Source organism: Pleurodeles waltl, chromosome 6, assembly GCF_031143425.1.
Source record: "Pleurodeles waltl isolate 20211129_DDA chromosome 6, aPleWal1.hap1.20221129, whole genome shotgun sequence".
NCBI lineage: Eukaryota > Metazoa > Chordata > Amphibia > Caudata > Salamandridae > Pleurodeles > Pleurodeles waltl.
This window is the reverse complement of record NC_090445.1, coordinates 335,335,821-335,356,791: the sequence shown is the minus strand read 5'-3', so window position 1 is coordinate 335,356,791 and position 20,971 is coordinate 335,335,821. Positions and strand designations below refer to the sequence as shown.

The following is a 20,971-nucleotide window of genomic DNA, read 5'->3' as shown; positions in this document are numbered from 1 at the left end:
TAGCCAAACTAAAGGTGATAGTTGACAATGGCATACAATTCTTCACTATCACACAGGAGGCCTGGGAATGGTCTAAACTACATGCTACCAGGGCAGATAGTCAGTGCCCCTACAACCAGTGCCAAACAAAACAGACAAAAATCTCAAGGAGCAGAAGGAGCCATAATGGGAAGCCATTAAGACAACAAGCCCAAAGTGAAAGAGAAGAGGTGGTGGTAGCTGCAGCTCGAAAATGGCTCGCTGGAAGGGTCAGCAGAAACCACAGGAGAGTGCTCAAATTCTGATATGAACTCGACCTCCATTGTGTAAAATGGCCCACTTTGGCTGATGGAGACACCAAGATAGGCAACTGATCTGCTTTAGTTTGAGCCTTTAAAGAGGAGAATGGCCCGAGGAAGTGAACCTGGCTGACACTTATGGTGCTACTGATGTTAATTCTCACAGGTTACTATTAGTTGGTATGAAAACTTGTGTGTGGCCTGAGGAGAATTTGAATACAAAGACTCAAGGGCTACCCCGACTTACACTGCATCAACTCCAAGTAGTGAATGTGGGCCAGTGCACAAAGGACCATTAGATTTTGATTGTGGATAAGAGATCAGTGCCATTCAGTCCTGGGGTGGGGAAGTTGTAGTTGCTTATAGTTGAGTTGTCATATGGGTCTTCGAAGGGAGAGCATCAGGGGACTGCAGTGACTCTGATTGGCGATTATACCTGGCGAGTTGGTGCTGCACAACATGTTTAGCTCCCTCTAGGTGCAGTTGCAAGTGTAAACTTGAACACCGCACACTAACTTATGCACTTATGGGTAAGCTTACACAATAAGAATTCCTCTCCTGGAATATTAGCGGGATGTACAACCCCTTGCAAAGGTATAAAATTCAGACATAGATTAAGAGAAGAAGAGTGCAGATTGATTTTCTGCAAGAGACTTACATCACACAGATGAAGGGTATAATGCAGCAAAAACGCTGGAGTGGTAATTCTACTACATGCGCTATTTGACATATGCTGAGGGCATCTTGGTGTGGATCCACTCTGGTGTCCCATTTCATGTTACCAAATCCCTAGAAGGTAAGGAAAGAAGATATGTAATACTCAGTGGCAGGCTTGATGGGCTGGACTTTGTACTGGCTAATGTATGCTTCCCTAATTTTCAACAGATGGTGTTTGTTAATCCTAAAGGCAAAGAGTGCTCTTAGCACTTTCAGATCTATAACTTGCATGTTAGCCTGGACAGGATGGATAGTGCCACCCTGGTACAATCTACCGTAACACAGGCAACATTCTTATGTAAGGCACATCGGGCCACAATTCCCTTTTGATTGCCATTCAGTGGGGAATACTGAGGACGGTGATTGCTATGCGGTCACTACAGGTCATAGACTTTGAGGACCCAGCAATTAGGGGCATGTGAAATTATGAGACATGGTATTACTTCAGTAATAACGAAGGCATTGCCACAAATGTTTTGGTTGAATAGGATGTCTTTAAGATGGTGATCACTGGCACTATATAAATAAAGTTACAGGGGCAGGAAGACTTTGTTTAACATAACAGGAAGTCAGGAGCATAGAGATAACAATTCCTGGAAATCCACGTTTTCAGGAGGAGGATTGTTAGATGTAAGAAAGAAACTCAGATAGTTCCCCAAAAGATTCAGAAGCTTTGACTAAAAAGAGTATCAAACCAGGTCACATAACAAGAGAGGTAAAGCAGGACTGCTGCTGGCTTGGCTGTCCAAACCAGAACTTGAGGGTCCCACAATGTGGGTCTACACAGTAACAGGGAATATGGTCCATTTGTTAAGTTTTACTCAGTTCTTTCCAAACCACGAGCTATGGTTATCTTAGGGCATGAGTTTTAGTTACTTGAGATAACTATAACTGATGAATTTCTATGGTTTTGCGTGTGTAAAATCTGAACCTAACTATAACGCCCCTGTAGCCTTTGTTTATTTCTTGTGAGTTTCTAAGGTTTTTTTTAATTCTATTTCCTAATTTCCTAACTATAATGTCCCTCTAACCCTTTGTTTTTTTGTGAATATATATGTATTTATACATAAATACATATATATAAAAATGCTTTTGATCAGCAGGCTTCATCCATTGGTCAGTTACTTTCTTTGCCATTTACATTTTGCTTCTGCCCACCAGCGCATATAGCATGGGTTCCCTTCACTTTCACTTTGAGTGACTCTATAAAGCATATGCACAATGTTTGTATACACCCAAAAGTAGTCCCTTTCTCTGCAGTGAAACCTGTTCCAAAGAGTGATTACTTTATTCATGCAAGAGTAATCACAAGATTAACAGTTTAATTAGCACTTTTTAAATAGTTTTTAATTCTTTTATAGCACTATTCTTCTCAGTGTAAGGCGTTTTACATTGCATACACACGTTGCTCACTGACAACAAATTATACAAGTGTGTAAATCAAGGAACAGGATGTGTTACATAAGAAAATGGCAGCAGATGCTGTCATCACCTCCGGCATCTCCCTCTGTGTCCAGACTGCAGCAGATGAGGAAGGGCCCTCTGTCTGTCTGTGCAGTTATCTTCAACTTCAGGGTAGGCAGTGGTACTGATTCTAGAGAGGTGACGTATGACACACTATGCAAGAAGGGGGTGTAGCCACAGCAGCAGTGTGGGTTGTGCGGACCTTCGAGGGCTCCTGGACAGGGGTCCCAGATGATGCAACGGCAAGGGGAGAACTGGGAACGGCGAAGCGTGGTGGTTATAGTCAGCCACCGCCAAGAGTGTGCCCCAGAACCTTGCAGAAGCTGTCCAGCTACTGCTGGGTGCGGTTTGAAGGGGTCTAGAGAACCTTGCACCGAACCCTTAACCTCAACCCCTTGAGTGTTTAGCCCTCCTCCACCCAGATTTTGCTCAGACCCTGCTTGCTCTGCCAGCGGCACGCTATTTTTGAAGATCTAAATTCAACTGCAACTACAAACTGCTGTCACCTACTCTGCCCTGCCCATTTCATCTACCTTATTTATCTTCACTTACTTTAGTAACACAGAGGCTGACACATATGCCTGCAATACAGCCTGCAATACAGTCAACATTGCCTCTAGTGCCTTTCTCGACCTCAAACTCATTCCTATTGATAGACACGTGCCTCCAAACTCCAGGCCGACACAAGCAATGTCTAAATTATGTAAGTCCACCAAGAACAGCACAAGACAGCGCTCAGCCGCATCAAAAAGACCAGGCCTGCATTTGCATACCAGGAAAATATCTAGCTTATTTCTTTCCACCGACAATTTAAACTAGTGGAAAGGCATCTCATGGCCAGACTTGCTTCTGATTTAGGGCTATCGAGAACATTATCAAAAGCTCCCCGGGAAAAGTCATGGAAATCAGCCCCAGAGGGGGCTAATGCTTAGCCTTTCTACAGTCCTGAATGCCCCGCCCATGTGGTCGCCTAACACCTTGAAACTGTATTACAATGAGCGGCTTAAAGGTTCTGCCAAAGAGACACTCCCTACTCTCTGGTTCGGCACAAAGCTTTGATCTGTAGATCAATAGATAGCTTCCCAAACAGGAACAGTGCTAAAGTAACAACAAAACAGGGCATGCCAGCTAAGAAAACAGCACAAAGATCGGTTCTGGACTTCTTTAAGAGAGCATTGAAACCACTGGCAGCACTTTCAGCGCCCCCCTGACCTCCCCGTCCCCCCGGGGGTCACCCTGTGCACCAAGACATTTGCTAAGTAATGCTCAGCAAACCTCTCGGACCTGGCACACAATGGGTCGGTCCAGACGAAGAATGACACAATTATAGAAATATCTCCAAACAGTGCCATAGATAACACAATATCAGAAGTTCCAAATCACATAGATTGTGAGGAAAGGATTGAATATGGGAGTAGAATTGTCATCTCGACCAGTTTCTCAAACCCCTCGGCTTTCCCTCCGGCTTTATATGCTGATGCGCAAGGCAGACAGGTGGTCAGTAGATAAAGAAAGTATAATGACTCTTTTGAAGCCAAGCATTACTTGCCCTACAATCTTAGCCAGATGGATTTACAAAGTGCTCAGAAAAGGGCAGTTTCTCCGCTACTTCAAATGGATGCAGAACAGAGTGATCTACTGGCATTAATATAACCATGACAGCCACAATAAATGCCCTCACTTGGCAGTCGGATAAGCTAAAGATGCAATTCAACCTCATACATGCACTAGCCAAATCCGTTAATAAACTAGAAGAGAACTAGAAGTGAAGTTACCAGCCGTGGAACAAAGAGGTCTAGGCATCAGCAGTAAAGCATTTAGAATTGTTACACCTGCATGTGCCTGCACACCAATAGTGGACAAACTATCGTCTATGCCAGAGGTATTGACTACCATGATCACAGAATGGAAAACAGCCATGCAGAGCTCAGGCTCCACCAGGCCACCAGTGTCTGACGCAGTGCAAGCCAAATTAGTAAATCAGACTTCAATGATCGCATCAAATCATACAGCAATCCAAGACGCACAATTATCTCCAACACCTACTGAACTCTTGGCCCCTCTGCCTCAGTTGGACAACTCGCTCAACTGTTTAAATGTTAGGGAGAATGTGCAAATAGAGGCCAAGACCACTCCACAACAATCTTCTACTCCACCCCAATGGGATACGGAGAGAAATATAGACGCTTCTAATGACTTAGCAAGCAATAGAGATTCATACTGGTCAAAGGGGCTATCGAAGAGAGCCAAAAAAACATTAAAAAAGGCAAAGAACAAAGTGACAAAGCATATATTACAGATACAGCAAAGCATAGAAACAAACCGTGGTCCTTTCTGATGAAATAAGCACATACCCCATTTTTAAGTGCTGGAAGACTGACAAAAAACTCAGGAAAATCAGAAATCTCCGCAATTGTCAGACAATGAGCCTACACAGAGTTTTCTTAGCAGTCAGTTACTGGACTAAGTTTGTGTGCATAATAACAGCAGTATATGCACAAAGACCAGTGAGCTGTCCGGCCACTTAACCTTAACGAAAACCACACTAGATTCCAAACCTGTCACCTCTGTTCCGGTCAGTACTGGCGTTGTGCTTCACAAGCTCGAAGCTCAATGGTTAGCTGACCCATTATCTGGTGCGTTACGATCCGACGCCACAGCTGGACTTAAACTGGGAAAATCAAAAGTCACTGAAGAAAATAACCATGAAGGAACAAATGCTCCGAAGAACAGCACATCCTCTGCCAAGTTAGTAATTACACCTCAGTACCATTCAGAAGGCAACCATGATATTTTGAATTGTTCAAACCTGCTACGGTTATTTAAGGCACTACCATAGGCGATGAACATAAATTTAGATGACATCTTGAGAGTAGCATTTAAGGCTCTACTTGAATACAGTAATCACCATGAATCATCTATATTGACCTGAAGCACCTCAGCACTGGCCGAACGGATATTGATAAACAAGCAGGCTCTCGAGGAATGGAGCATAATGGAAGAGATGACCGGCCAGCCTAAATATTCTAGTCCCCTAAAAAAAAAAAAAAGTGAAATCCTACACCAAAAATATATCATTCATAGTATTTTAAAAGGGTTAGGTCTCCTCAAGTCAGTGGGGGCAAATAACAATCTCTCCCTATCTTGTACTTACACAACCACAACGAATTGCATCAGAAATGTGTCCCATGACCCTGGAAATGAAATCAGTACAAACTAGAGCTACCTCGTATAGTAATACTCATCAATATTCCTAGCAACGATGACCAGGCATGGACGACGGGATGTCATTTGTCAGTTGTCTCTTGGAATGTGGCGGGCTGGACGATACTTCTGAAACATGATCCAGCTCAACAGCTCCTGAGGAATCCTGATATACTATGCCTTCAAGAAACTTGGTTAACCTCCCCTCTGGTAATTCCCGGATTCCATGAAATACAACAATTTGCAAAAAAAAAGAAACATCTTCGGACGGCCTTCTGGTGGCCTTTCGATATATTTAAATGTCAACCTAGATTTTAAAGACTGCAAGGTTTCTACCCAAGATCAAATGCTGCAAGTAATAAGGTTGGAAACCTCAACATCAAAAGGCCATACGCTAAAATCCCTTAGAGTTAATCACTACTTCAATTCTTTTGGTCAAATCATGGTAGAAAGGATGTAACAATCAGTAGAAACCCTGGATGGAGAACTCTGTGACCATATTTGACAACAATACCATAATCTGCGGGAACTTCAACCTCAGATTCTTAGGTACAAGGGCAGACGTTCACCGGCTGGTATGCTTGGCGGCCCAACAACTTCAATATCTCGTCAGCAAACATGGCCTTTTTTCTATCCAGCATACTCAAGAAATAAGTTCCCCTGCACAAAGGTTTCCAAAAACTTTTCAGGATAAGAGTACCCTGAACTACATCTTTGCCTCAGAGGAAGACATTAACTGTCTGGTATCCTTTGAAATCCTACAAATAAACGCCAGTGATCACCTTCCACTTATAGCAAATCTTGAGGTGAAACTAGGGTATTTGGAAACTCAAACATTAATAGGAGCCTCGCGGGGATGAAGATCTACAGACAATCAGGTGAATAAAATGGGGACCGATTGCATCCAAGATATGCAACTCTTGGAAGAACTCCAATGGCTCTATTCTGCTGTCAATTATGGGCAAAACCCTTCAAATCAGTTGGCCAGACATCGCCAAGAACCTTTTACAATGATCAGGATCCTCTACTGCCCCACAACAGAGCCACTTAAAAGCCCTTCCTCAGCATCCTATAATGGAAAGTAAGCGGAGACTTGGCCGGTTGTGAACATTATATGGCTAAATTAGCAACTCTTCAACAAAAACTGAGCTAGCCTTAAAGTTACGAGCTTATGCTAAACAGCCAAGATGTTGATCTGGTCCTTAAAACATAAACAAGCGGAAAGGGAGCCTGTCATATTTACTCCCTGATAAGAAAATATAGTCATGGTGACCTATGGAGGTACATTAAAAACAAGATGGACCAGGGAGACTTACGAACCAATGTGACAAATGAAGACTCCTGGATAAAACTTGTGAAAACACAATATGCAGCCGACCTATTCCCTCTAGACCTACCAAAGGCCAAATCTGGCATGTATGATACTCACCCAGATCCGGGACTTGCCCCTTCTCCGGGCGAAATTTACATCATTTTGCGCAGAATGAGGTCGTCTGGGGCCCCTGGCCCCAATGGCATTCCATCACAAATCTTCAAAGTAGATATGGAGCTTTGGTCACCAATTCTCTCTGCCCTTTTTTGCTCCTGCCTGGAGTCTCAGGAAGTATCACCTAATTGGAGAAGCTCCATATTACACCAAATTTATAAAAAAAAGGGAACAGGCAAGATCCAGCTAATTAGCAACTTATTGCCCTATTGGATATTGAAGCAAAGGGTTTCGCCTCAGTTTTTCTAAAAGAATTACAAATCTGGGAGGAGGCCAAGGGGATAGTCCCCTTCTATTAAACTAGTTTCAGAGCAAAATCTGTGACCACAGATAACATCGTGGCCCTCTCTTTTCTGATACATGAGGCTGCCACTAAGAAGTCACCTCCATTCTTTGCTTGCTTTGTGGATTATTCTGCAGCCTTTGATGCAGTGGACAGGGACTTGTTATGGAGTAAACTCCAAAGCTGTGGAATCCCAAGCAAGTTATTAAGGGCAATAATTTTATTTTACACATCCAGTTGGGCCAGGGTTAAGCTGACGAGCTCTGCCATTAGTAAGGAGATCCCCACCACCAATAGGTTAAAGCAGGGATGTGTGTTAGCACCCCTTTAATTTAACCTTTGTACAGCAGATATGTCCCAGGTGCTAAGACATGCAAACCTGATCCCACCAAAAATTGGGAATCTTAAAATCACCCTCTTACAATATGCAGACAATATTGGGCTGCTGGACCATTTAAAATTGGGTTACAAAAAGCATTAACTGCCCTGCGTGGCTACAACATGGTAAATAGAATGAAGCTGAATGCTTCCAAGACTAAAGTAATAATCTTTGGAGGGTTACTTAAACATCAGCATTCCCGCTGGAAAATGGGGCCACTTACCATTAGCAGCACAGACAAGTAAAACTATTTGGGCATGTGGTTTTCAGCAAAGGGAAAGCCCAAAGTCCATCTACATCACCTGAAGGTAAAGGCAGAATTCATATTAACCAGAATATTCCAGCTAAAGAATCTCATAGAAAGTCCCTCTTCAAAACTAATTCTTCAAGTCCTTTAACCCTCTCTTCTTCCAGCCTTAAACTATGGCCACAAAGCCTATCCAGGCCAATTCACCGCACTGGCAGAAAAGCTCCAAGTCAAATCTTATAAAAGAGTGTTCAAGTAACCACAATATATAAGGGGCCATCTGACAAGGTGTTGGAAGGTGGGTCATTAGTTGTGTGGCCTGCACAAGTAACGAGTCCGCACACGACCGCCACTGGGAACCAAACACCCCATTGTAGCGCTTGACTCTCATAGGGTAGCATTGCAGAGTAGTCCAAGGCTTACTCAAGGGAGGTGGTGTGGGCTAGTAATCCCCATTCACAAGCACGCAAGCATGACTCTTAATAAATGAATGTCCAGTCTGTGCTTTTTCTTTTGATAAAGTAAAAGTACATTTATTATTCACACACACTACTCAATACTATGCAACAATCTACAAATATATACAAAGTGATAGAATCACTCTAGACAAACAGTATGTAATCTCTCAAGTCTCCTTAAGGGAGAATATAATCCAACAATCTACATGGCAAAGCAATCCCAGTGTCCCCCTTCCAACAACAGCCCCTGCCCCGCAAAGCATGCTGGGGCGGCTGCATAAATGATTAGCGGCTCTCCCGCTGCGAGTGGAGAGCCGCTGTGCCTTTTCTTTTCTGCCTTTGTTTTTGCCCTTGTTTTTGGGGGTGCCGGTCCCACCCGGACACCCCCCGCACCAAAAAGCGGATCCCTCGTTGGAGGGCGGCTCAGGGAGCCCACCCCTGGCCCCCCCCGCCGGCCGGGTGCTGCCGTGGGAACCGGCCAGCTGACTGGGAGTCTGCCCGCTCCAGCGGGCAGACTCAGGGATGCTGGCGGCCGCTCGGGCCGTGCGAGGGAGTGCAGCGCCACTCCCCCTTCCTCCGTGCGTCTTCAGGGCCCCGGGATGGGGTCCGGGGCCCCTCCTCCTTGCAACGGGGAGCGCGACGGCGCTCCCCAAAGACCTCCTCTTCTCAGGGCTCCGGGGTGGGGTCCGGGCCCCTTCTTCTTCAGAGAGGGGGAGTGCGACGACACACCCCTGTTCTCCTCTTCTTCCTGGGCAGCCCCCAGGCCCTGGCCCACCCTGGGGGCACAGTCTCAAGCAGCTGCGGAGCTCCACACGCTTTGTAGCTGCTTTCTCAAAGGTCGCCATTCTTTGTCCTGTGATATCTCGGGCCCCCAAGGGCCAATTTTCTTCATTCTTGTGTCATTCCGCTCCTGGTGACAAGCCCTTGCCACCAGGAGTACTCTCCTTAGGCCTCCTGGCCTGTAAGGGTCCCAGATCATCAGGGAGCCAGTCCCACTGACTCCTGCGCCAATCTTTCCTCTGGGTTCCCTCTTTTCCTTCTGGGCAGCGTGCTCTCCTTGCGCTAGCCCAGTCCTTCCCCCAACTAGTCCTCTGGGGGGGTAACGGGGCCAGCTTGCCTGGCCCTGGCATTCGCCTCGCTGGCCTGGAATCCTTCAGGGGCAGAGTCCCTGCCCCAAGGGCAGTCAGGAGGTTCTTCCTTCCTGTTGTCCATGACGCCCGTCTGCAGTCCCAGTGTCCAGCAGTGAAGCACAGCCAAGGAGAGAGCTCTCCCCTGTGCAGGACCTTTTAAGTGGGGGCGGAAGTGTCCAGCAGGTCTGCACCTCTGGACTATCCAGATGTGCCACATCACTTCCTTGCCCCCGTCCCCTCCTTCTTGCACAGTCTTCTGGGATAGCTCAAGATGGCATCCTCCAGAAGTTAGTTGCCACATGTGCTCTGAAAGTCTCAGCCCCTCCTACCTGACATTCATCGCTGGGCTTCTCCAGCCTGCTCCTGGCACGGAATGACAGCTGGCTGATTGATGCTAGGCCCTGCTCCAGCAACTGGTCAGAGCAGTAATTGGCCCTAATCCTGAGCTGAGACAGAGAAAGATGACATCCCTGGATGACCCATAAGTTGTACAACTATGCGCTTGTAAACTACTGCATCATTCTTTTCTTACAGGTTACAGTATACTTTGGTGTGACTCTGGTCTCGGTGGACCCCAGAGAACTGGAGTTGCACCCTAGGCCCTCCTTTCCCATTGACATTCAATGGAGTATCCCCCCAATGCAAATATCTTAAGCACCCTGACATTGGCATTGAACTGGGTGTCCCTACAGTGAAAAGACAGTAAGCACACTGACTCTCCCTCACATGTATACACCCCTCTCATGAGACCTACTCCAGGTCACCACCCACTCTGCATAGTTACTCCTGCACCAGGACTACCTAAGCGCAGTTCTAGGGCTGCACACACTAGGAATCCTCCTCTCACAGCCCTCACATGGGTGCACATCCATGCGCACACATGATCACATGTAACCTGCCCGGGGCCTCCTGCCTTGCTGCGCCACAGCAGCCTTTCCTTAGCACGGCGACACCAGCGGTAAACACGTGCAGTCCATTTTACCATGTGTTTATTGTGCGGGAGTCACCTCATAGGAGGCGTCCTCACAGTAAACAGTCAAAAACCAGGTGGTCAAAAATCGAAAAATCAGGGCAGTTCTGATGGTCAGAACCGTCCTCTAACACACGCCGCGCCCAGCTGATTCCTACGGGGAAGACGCAGCCACCACACGTGGGTAGTCTTCACCTGGTCAGCGATAACAAGTGTCGAGGGGTTCTGACCAAACACCCTCCTCGCCAATTGTCCACGACCTCTAACACTTGATGCTGGTCATCGGCCACTAGGACCACCTTCTTTGCCCAACCATGAGATCACCTTACATGGTCAGGGCAACATTAGGCCTACCCTTGCCCGGGGTCACGCAACACTATGCCCCTCACTCCGTTGGACAAGGGTACAGTGCCTCAGCACTGCGGCCTCCACCTTGAGTAGGTGTAGAGCCTACTCCACGGGCCACTGGCTGGTCCCCCTTCTGGAGTTTACTCCACCCAGTACCCTCCTTCCTTGGGATCCCTGCATCCTGAAAAAAATGCAGGCTCATCGGACCCTCTCCCTCAGCATGCAGCTGGGATCTTTGCTGCCACCACCCTTTCGGGACGACTGCCTTCCCTCGTGGAAGAACAGCCCACTCTGAACTTCTTGGTACGTCACAGAGAAGCACCACTGGCCCGGGTCTGGCTCCCAGAAAAGTCACCAGTCCGGCCTTACTACCGCACGGGTAGCGTTGGAGGAGAAGCACTGTGAGTACCTCGTCAGGCAACCCCCAGGTCCCTCCTCCCCTCTTGGTAGCTCCGCATGGAACCCACCCGAGAACCTAGACCCTACCCTTGTTCTCCTCCGTGAGAACAGGGCCTACGCCCCCGCCGTCTCTAGGGAATGAGCTCTACCCCCTAGAGCACCCTTGGAGGACCCGTGAACCTTGGGTCAGCTTCACCCAGGCCCACTTCCTTGGGCCCTCCCCATCTCCCAGCCTCAAGTCAGGAGACCTCCCAGGATCCCTCCAGATTCCTGGCTCGCTAGCGCCGCCCTGCACGGGAGCACAGGGTCCCGTCACTTAAGATAGGCCCCACCTGGCTCCAGGTGACAGATAACAGTACCACGGCAGGCGGACCCGCCCGTGGCACCCGGCTGAGGGGACACCCTCCCCAGCCCTTGCCACCTTACGGGACCCCAGGACACACCCTGGGGCTGGTACACCAACGGTGTACCACGCAGGGGTCCGCTAAGTAAAGGCCTCTGCCGCCTGTCACTCATCAACAGCTCAGACACCCCCTAACAGACGTGGCTCCCTGCCCCCTTCCCTTGTCCCGGGGCCTGACCCCACAGGACCTACCTGACTGGTCAGGCGGTTGGGCATCACCCCAACCACCACCTCAGGTTTCAACCCTCCTTACTCCAGGATGACATCCTTCCGTTTCCTTGGGTAGTCTCCTACCCTACCCTGACACCTCAGGGTCCACTGTTGACTCCCCCTGACTCTTCAGGGTTAGTCACCTAGCCCACCTAGGGAACCTAGGGGCTAACACCGCACTTCCTTCGGGGCCTCCCATTACCATGGGTCACCCCGGGGTCCCTCCCCACCAGATAACCCAGATAACCCAGGGGGATCAAGGGAATCACAACTTCCTTGCACCCTCCCACCACTATGGGAACACCTGTCTGGGTTCCCTCCTCCGGGAACTCTTCGGGGGTGTCACTACCTGTGGGTTTGAAATCTTCCGCCTCCACCCTTCCGGTGGATTTAGCCTACGCCAATGGCGGGTAAACAAAATCTCTTCAGGAAGACTGACTAGCTGGGGCCCCCTCCCTTTGGAAACCGGTCTTATCCTTAGCAAGCATAAGAATTTCCCGGGGCCCCCCTAACCACTTCCTAACCCACGAAGTCAGGCCACCCTACCATCCCAGTCTGTGATGTGGGTATCAGTTGCTGTCCCTAAACCTTTAGAGAAAAACCCTTCCTCGTGCGGGCCCAGTGTGTGTAGTGTTAAGGGTTCAAAAGGATAACCTATGGCCTAGAACACTTTGTGAACATTTCTTGGAAAGCTTCCTCCTGGCACCCTTTCACTTTGTGCAAACAAACTAGTCCTAACAACACAGTTAAAACCCTTACTTTTCATTTTCTCACTTGACATATGTGTGCACAGGGCTTTCCCTTCTCATACCTCTAGTTCACATGACCAAACCTTTGAACCCTTCGTAGAGCCTTACGCTCTCATATTTGCTCATTACTGCATAGGCAATGTGTGGTAAAACTGGACTTATCAAGCGCCATGAATGCATACTGGAATGGGATACTATGTTTCCCGCCGCTGAACACCAAATGTTGGAAGGTGGGTCATTAGTTGTGTGGCCTGCACATGTAACGAGTCCGCACACGACCGCCACTGGGAACCAAACACCCCATTGTAGCGCTTGTTGTAGCGCTTGACTCTCATAGGGTAGCGTTGCAGAGCAGTCCAAGGCTTACTCAAGGGAGGTGGTGTGGGCTAGTAATCCACAAGCACGCAAGCATGACTCTTAATAAATGAATGTCCAGTCTGTGCTTTTTCTTTTGATAAAGTAAAAGTACATTTATTATTCACACACTACTCAATACTATGCAATAATCTACAAATATATACAAAGTGATAGAATCACTCTGGACAAACAGTATGTAATCTCTCAAATCTCCTTAAGAGAGAATATAATCCAACAATCCACATGGCAAAACAATCCCAGTGCCCCCCTTGCGACATTTGAACATTTTGACAGTATTCAACACTACAGTGCAATGATGACACCTACAGTTCTGATTAAATACTTTCATCTTGCTAAGAGATGATTGTCAGTATCATTATTCAAATTAGCATAATCAGGGAACATAAGAGACTAAATTCTAGCATTATAACCATCAGGATTACTTTTAGATTATTCCTACTTAATCATGAAATAACAGTAGAATACATGGGGCCATACCAACCTACACCTATAATAAGCACCCTTGCACAACCAGGAACAAATGTTCACTGAAGCTTGTGCTTCAACAATCCATCCAACCCTTGAGGGGTTATCTCTCATGTGTCCCACCCTACCTAGGGTGGGGACACCAACAGATGTTGGGGGGAGGCTGCGCTGCTCCTGCAGCTCCCCCTGTCTCCTAATACTCTGTTGGTGGTGGCCCCCATCTCCCTGGGACCACCACAGGCGTTTTAGGGGCTCCAACAACAGCCCCTGCCCCGCAAAGCATGCTGGGGCGGCTACATAAATGATTAGCTGCTCTCCTGCTGCGAGGGGAGAGCCGCGGTGCCTTTTCTTTTCTGCCTTTGTTTTTGCCCTTGTTTTTGGGGGTGCCGGTCCCACCCGGACACCCCCGCAGCAAAAAGCGGATCCCTCATTGGAGGGCGGCTCAAGGAGCTCACCCCTGGCCGCCCCCGCCGGCTCCCCGCACAGCCAGCACCTCCGGGTGCTGCCGTGGGAACTGGCCAGCTGACTGGGAGTCTGCCCGCTCCAGCGGGCAGACTCAGGGATGCTGGCGGCCGCTCGGCCACTCGGGCCGCGCGGGCCACGCGGGGGAGTGCAGCGGCACTCCCCCTTCCTCCGTGCGTCTTCAGGGCCCCGGGATGGGGTCCGGGGCCCCTCCTCCTTGCAACGGGGAGCGCGACGGCGCTCCCTGGAGTCCTCCTCTTCTCGGGGCCCTGGGATGGGGTCCGGGGCCCCTCTCCTCCTCAGTAGGGAGCGCGACGGCGCTCCCTCAGGCCCTCTTCTGTTTGGGGCCCCGGGATGGGGTCCGGGGCCCCCTTTGAGCCATCTTCACGGGGAGTGCGACGGCGCTCCCCGACTTCCCTTCTGCTGGGAGGGTACGCGACGGCGCCCCCCCATTACTCCTTTCTTCACGGGGAGCGCGATGGCGCTCCCCGGCTGGTCTTCGCCGCTGGGGGCCCCGGGATGGGGTCCGGGGTCCCCTTTCCACAGCGGCAGGGGGGTGCGCGACGGCACCCCCCCCACTTGATTGTCAACACTGGACCAGGCTTCACGGGGCCCCGGGATGGGGTCCGGGCCCCTTCTTCTTCAGAGAGGGGGAGTGCGACGACACTCCCCTGTTCTCCTCTTCTTCCTGGGCAGCCCCCAGGCCCTGGCCCACCCTGGGGGCACAGTCTCAAGCAGATGCGGCGCTCCACACGCTTCGTAGCTGCTTTCTCAAAGGTCAAAGTTTGCCATTCTTTGTCCTGTGATATCTCGGGCCCCCAAGGGCCGATTTTTCTCATTCTTGTGTCATTCCGCTCCTGGTGACAAGCCCTTGCCACCAGGTGTACTCTCCTTAGGCCTCCTGGCCTGTAAGGGTCCCAGATCATCAGGGAACCAGTCCCACTGACTTCTGCGCCAATCTTTCCTCTGGGTTCCCTCTTTTCCTTCTGGGCAGCGCGCTCTCCTTGCGCTAGCCCAGTCCTTCCCCCAACTAGTCCTCTGGGGGGGTAAGGGGGCCAGCTTGCCTGGTCCTGGCATTCGCCTCGCTGGCCTGGAATCCTTCAGGGGCAAGAGTCCATGCCCCAAGGGCAGTCAGGAGGTTCTTCCTTACAGTTGTCCATGACGCCCGTCTGCAGTCCCAGTGTCCAGCAGTGAAGCACAGAAAAAAGAGAGAGAGCTCTCCCCTGTGCAGGACCTTTTAAGTGGGGGCGGAAGTGTCCAGCAGGTCTGCACCTCTGGCCTATCCAGATGTGCCACATTACTTCCTTGCCCCCGTCCCCTCCTTCTTGCACAGTCTTCTGGGATAGCTCAAGATGGCATCCTCCAGGAGTTAGTTGCCACATGTGCTCTGAAAGTCTCAGCCCCTCCAGCCTGCTTCTGGCACGGAATGACAGCTGGCTGATTGATGCAAGGCCCTGCTCCAGCAACTGGTCAGAGCAGTAATTGGACGTAATCCTGAGCTGAGGCAGAGAAAGATGACATCCCTGGATGACCCATAAGTTGTACAACTATGCGCTTGTAACCTACTGCATCATTCTTTTATTACAGGTTACAGTATACTTTGGTGTGACTCTGGTCTCGGTGGACCCCAGAGAACTGGAGTTGCACCCTAGGCCCTCCTTTCCCATTGACATTCAATGGAGTATCCCCCCAATGCAAATATCTTAAGCACCCTGACATTGGAATTGAACTGGGTGTCCCTACAGTGAAAAGACAGTAAGCACACTGACTCTCCCTCACATGTATGCACCCCTCTCATGAGACCTACTCCAGGTCACCACCCACTCTGTATAGTTCCTCCTGCACCAGGATTACCTAAGCGCAGTTCTAGGGCTGCGCACACTAGGAATCCTCCTCTCACAGCCCTCACATGGGTGCACATCCATGCGCACACATGATCACATGTAACCTGCCCGGGGCCTCCTGCCTTGCTGCGCCACAGCAGCCTTTCCTTAGCACGGCGACACCAGCGGTAAACACGTGCAGTCCATTTTACCATGTGTTTATTGTGCAGGAGTCACCTCATAGGAGGCGTCCTCACAGTAAACAGTCAAAAACCAGGTGGTCAAAAATCGAAAAATCAGGGCAGTCCTGATGGTCAGAACCGTCCTCTAACTCAAGGCTAGAATTTGGCCTGGAAGGCCAGAACTGGGCCCATATGGGCGCCTTCCTGAAATACTAGCACAGGATAATTATGGCCTCACCTAACACCCTGAAATCAGCTCTCCACCCTATCTTTAAAACAAAAGTGAATCCTTGGTCACAATTCCTTACCACATCATTAACTGCCCTTCAAATTGATCAAGCAGAACTGATCAAACTGGGGCAGTCAATTACTTTCATCAAGACTGTGCTGGAAAGGCAGATAAAAATGCTTTCCTGGGCAAGTGACCTGAAAAAACTGAGTAACACCCCTGTGCAAGAAGCAGTGGCAGTGTCTTATATGAATGATTCACCGCATTTGGAACCTCAGCCATATTTGGCCAGCACAATCAAGAAAGTCTGTGTGACACAGATGGAAGTCGTAAGACTGTTTGACCTCAAGACAGACGAGCTGAACCCAAAAAGGCACCCTCTCTCCAAAATAAAAAGTTGTAGGCTCTGTGGATACAAAACAGAGACATTTAACCATCTATTATGCTCCTGCCCGGCACTGATGAATGCACAACACACTTTATTAAGATCACTTTTCCTTCACCAGGGTATGAGAACCTGTAATGAGGCCAGATCGCTGGTGTTTGCCCTAAAGGAGCCAGCTGTACTGGCCCAATTCTGGAAATTGATCTCTCAGCTTCAAGCAAAACTGAATGAATGCTCCACGCCCACCCAGACTTTTTAATCTAAATTAGACAATTTGCTCTAAATTGCACTTCACATATGATTGCTTAACACTGTGATACTAGCAATTTGTTAATATTTTAAATTGCGCTCTTTGATCTTAAAGCTGTGAAAATATATACAAAGGTTTTAACTTTAAAGGTTCCACCGGCTTTGACCGTGACATGTTCTCCATGCTATGCAATACCTCAAATAAAGTATAGCCCGTGATAGTAGCGTACTCACTAGATTATCTCCCTGTAAAAGGATGATTTGCAGTGATGATATACACTTTTAGGTATTCCATTTTTGTTCTTTTATCTTTTTGAAGTATTTCCTGTTAATGTAGTAATAAGATAGCTTGTTGAAATTTTTGGAAATGGATGATTTGCACTGATGGTATGTACTCTAAATTCTTATATATATGCAGAAATTGATCTGTTATGATAAAATGAAGCATCTTTTCACCAATATTGCAATGTTAGCTTCTGATAGTAGCACATCTCTTAACATTATCTTATTTATTGTCAGTAGATGATTTGTACTGAAAGTATGGATGTCGTACTGTTCCACACATAGGCAGGATATGATTTGTCATGTTGGAATGCTCTGTGGGTCGCATATTTCACATGTACATTTCTTCTGATTTCTCCTTGCTTTCCATCTGTGTATTTTTTGCAACGGTTTTAAGTAATCATGCAATAAAGTTATTTATATATGAGAACGAGAGAGACAAGGTGTGAAAGTCATGAATCGTCCTTACTAATAGGCATTATATGTTACCAGTGCAGGGATAGGAGGAACATAAAATCAGATTTTGCAATGTTAAATTTTAAAGTGTTGTGGCTGTACCTAAGCACTGTGTCAAAAGCAGCACTAACCTACGCACATAAAGTAAAACCCTGTGGTCAACACTTTACGCAATGTGCTTTCCATGAGATACATTACCTATCTAAGCTACTTTATGAGTCCAAAATGTGACGAGACAAAACACATCTCTCCAATAAGCGCATTCACTACATCACCCTAGCTACTACTTCGCACGGTAAATTTGTTTGTGTTTGCAGGACGTGAGCACAGCTATAATTTTCCGAGCCCCGGGAGTTATTTGTTTTTTCCTACGTGAGACTTGTCCTTTTCGTGGCGCTGGCTTTCACTTCACCCTCTGCTTTTGCGCCCTTGCCTATTTGTCACGTACTGAAGGCCTGCTTATCATGTACCCAATGCACGTGTGCAGCTGATGCTCGTTGGTAAATCACTCAGAAGTGCACATAACTACTCCCGCGCGCGGTGACTGCGTCTGCGCCGAGCAGCCGTGAGCAGGTTTATACCTCGGCGCGCGCGGTGCGCCTCCATGGGCGCTCTCTCTCTGTCAGACAAGCGCACTCCCCAGACATCGCCACTTCTCTGTAGACCGTGCAGCCGTCCCCGGGCAGGGCACACCTGCCGATCTTTCCGAAGCCTGTCCGCCTGGGGCCCACGGCCAGGGAGAGGCAAGGGCACCTGTCGACGGCTGGAGGTGACAAATCAGCACTACTGAGCCCTGCACGAGCTGGTGCCATCGCCGCGCCCAAAAACACAAGTGCCGTCATGCCCTCGAGTGGCGCGAGGGCAGCGATACCGCTCTCTCGCATTACAAGGACGGCACGAGAACAACCAAGTCATGTAAGGGTGAAAGCGTTATGCTGCCACCTTACAGAAAACACAAACGTGGTGGCCTCTTGCACCGACGCCCCAATACAGTCGTTAGGATTTTAAAATATTCTCATACGGATGCCTCTGTGACGCTCTGAGCAGTGCCTGGGGCTGCACTGACGACGTTTATATTGAGTTGTTAAAGTGCCTCCCATGCCCTAAAGTTCTCGAGGAGGTGGGACAAGCGTCCTTTGCGCCTTACCTGAGATGGCGGTGACAGGTCCGCGCTCCCTGCACCTGCAGGGCCCGCAGCCGCGCTGCCAGATTCCGAAGCCCGGGAAGGCGGCTCAGGCTCTGCGCGTCTCTTAGTAACAGGACTAAATGGTGGGGAAGTGAGAGAGAGAGTGCCGCAGCCATCTGCACAATTAACAAAGCTATTAAAAAGAGCGAAGAATCTTTCTTTATGGTTTCGCCGTGGCCCTCGAGAATAACGTCTCTTTCCATTCAGGTCTGTTTTCCTTCCAGGGCTTGAAGCAGGAGTCTACGACACTTTCCACCCCCTCATGCCTGGTGGAAATGTTTCATTTATTAACCAAGAAAACATATATCCACACTTAGGCAAGAAAATGCATAGTATATCGTTGAAATACGTATGTATATCCAGTAATTAAACTAGTTTGTTTCTACTGTACTAACCAACTCGACCATAACTGCACAATGGATGATATCCGTAAGCCTAAATATACAGCCACAGTTGTGAACGCATCAAAAGTCTCGCCAAAGGCTTGAACCATAGAAGTACTACAAATTAAAAGTATCGTGTCTCACATTTTCATAGTACTCATTTTATCGGCCGTGGCAGAATGAAAGATTCAACTCTTCTCATCGGGAATGTAGACAGTGGCCTTCAGATTGCACACCTACCTCTTCAAGAAGCGCCCGACCCACTGAGCTACTCGATTAACTATTGATCTCTGGTATTATCTATCCCAATCTCCCTCTCCTCTTTCACTTTTTTTGTGTTTGTCTCTTTCCCAGTCTTTTTTTGCCCCCTCACATGTGCTCTATTTTTGCCACATTCTCCCTATTTTTGCCCTCTCTGTCTTTTTTTCGCTCCCTGTCGCCTGGCTATCTCTAGCTTCCTCTTTCTTTCTCCCTTCATCCCTCTTTTTACCGCCTCTCCCTTCTCTCATAAACTCACACATACACCCTCCCTCACACACAAACACACACACTTCCGCTAAGGGACCAGATGCACGCTTTAGAGATGCGATAAAAATAACATGCCTCCCCAGAAAATATCAATGTGGCAGGAATATGTCCAGCGCCTTGTAAGCAGTGGCAATGTGATGTGTGGAGGAATGGTCCAGAGGGCGGCGGGGTGCCGTACACAACGAGATCGAAATGACGGGTAATAGGAGGAAGACGCAAGTCACCTCATGACGGAGCGCCAAAGTAGGGAGCGATCTTACCTGTGCTGGCGGAGGTGCTTTGGCTGAGATCTTGGGCTTCTTTCGCGTGGAGACCTGGTACTCTTTGAGTGTGCAAATGAGTCCTCAGGCGCTTACCGCAGGATCTTGTGTGAAGGGACCTCAGTCTCTTCCACTGTTAAGAGCTCAGTCTTTTATAGTGGAGAGGAGAACTCAAACCTTTTAAAAGCAAACCTCGTCAGTGTTGAGACTACAGGCCTCTCCTGTGTGGTGTAACAGACTGCTTCAGCCTATGAACTCAGAGCCTTTCAATACGAATTCATTGGAAACCTAACATTCATTGAAGACTGAGGTGACAGGCTCCTGAGAGCGCAGAGGAGCCCCCAGTGTAATACGGCATGGACACCTCAGATTCCTTGGAGCTGGCAGCTCAGACGCCGTCAGTGTGCTTAAGGTCCCTCGACCTGGAGACCTCGGGTACCACTGCGGGGATGTAAGCTCCTTTGAGTGCGAAGAGAAATGGGTCTCGCTCCGGCAGGAAAAGCTGCCGACGAGTCTGTGCTTCCCTAGTTTCGTCGTCCCGCACCCGATCTGCCCCCTCCCTTCTCTCTCGGGCTCGATCGGTCACTTCGTGGTGATGAACGAATGACGCGGATCCGCTGTCCTGAGAAAAAGCTTTTAGTCCGTCCGTGCTCCAGCGGGGAGCTCTTAGTGTGTGAGCGAGATGGAAGGGGGCAGCTCTTATGGGAGCCCGCTCCTGTTGCCCTCCCCCGTGGGAGGGTCCAGGCTCTGCAGGGGCTGTCAGAGTGCTTATGCTGGAGCGCGGCATGCAGGCAGACCGGCTCTGGCACTGCGCGGGGATGCGCTGCCGAAGGGACCAAACAACACAACCAGTTCATCCGCAGATAATTTGCATCTTTATTTTGATCATTCTGAACGTTTATTGGTCCTGATGATGGCTGCGGCACTACCTGCAGACGTATCTCCTCTCATCGTTTGACCTTGGACTTAGGGGTCAGC

At 48.9% G+C, this 20,971-nt stretch overlaps 1 protein-coding gene across 4 annotated transcripts in view; it reads right to left on the bottom strand.

The window, feature by feature from the left end:
• CPNE6 (copine 6) overlaps positions 1–20,668 on the bottom strand; it is a 438,030-nt gene extending 417,362 nt beyond the window's left edge. For 3 of the 4 annotated variants that reach the window (XR_011204812.1, XR_011204813.1, XM_069238206.1), the window contains exon 1: positions 19,994–20,668. The gene's annotated coding sequence lies outside the window, so the exon portion shown is untranslated. The remainder of the gene's footprint in view (positions 1–19,993) is intronic. The other variant, XM_069238207.1, reaches the window with a different exon arrangement.
• Positions 20,669–20,971: the final 303 nt, after the last annotated feature.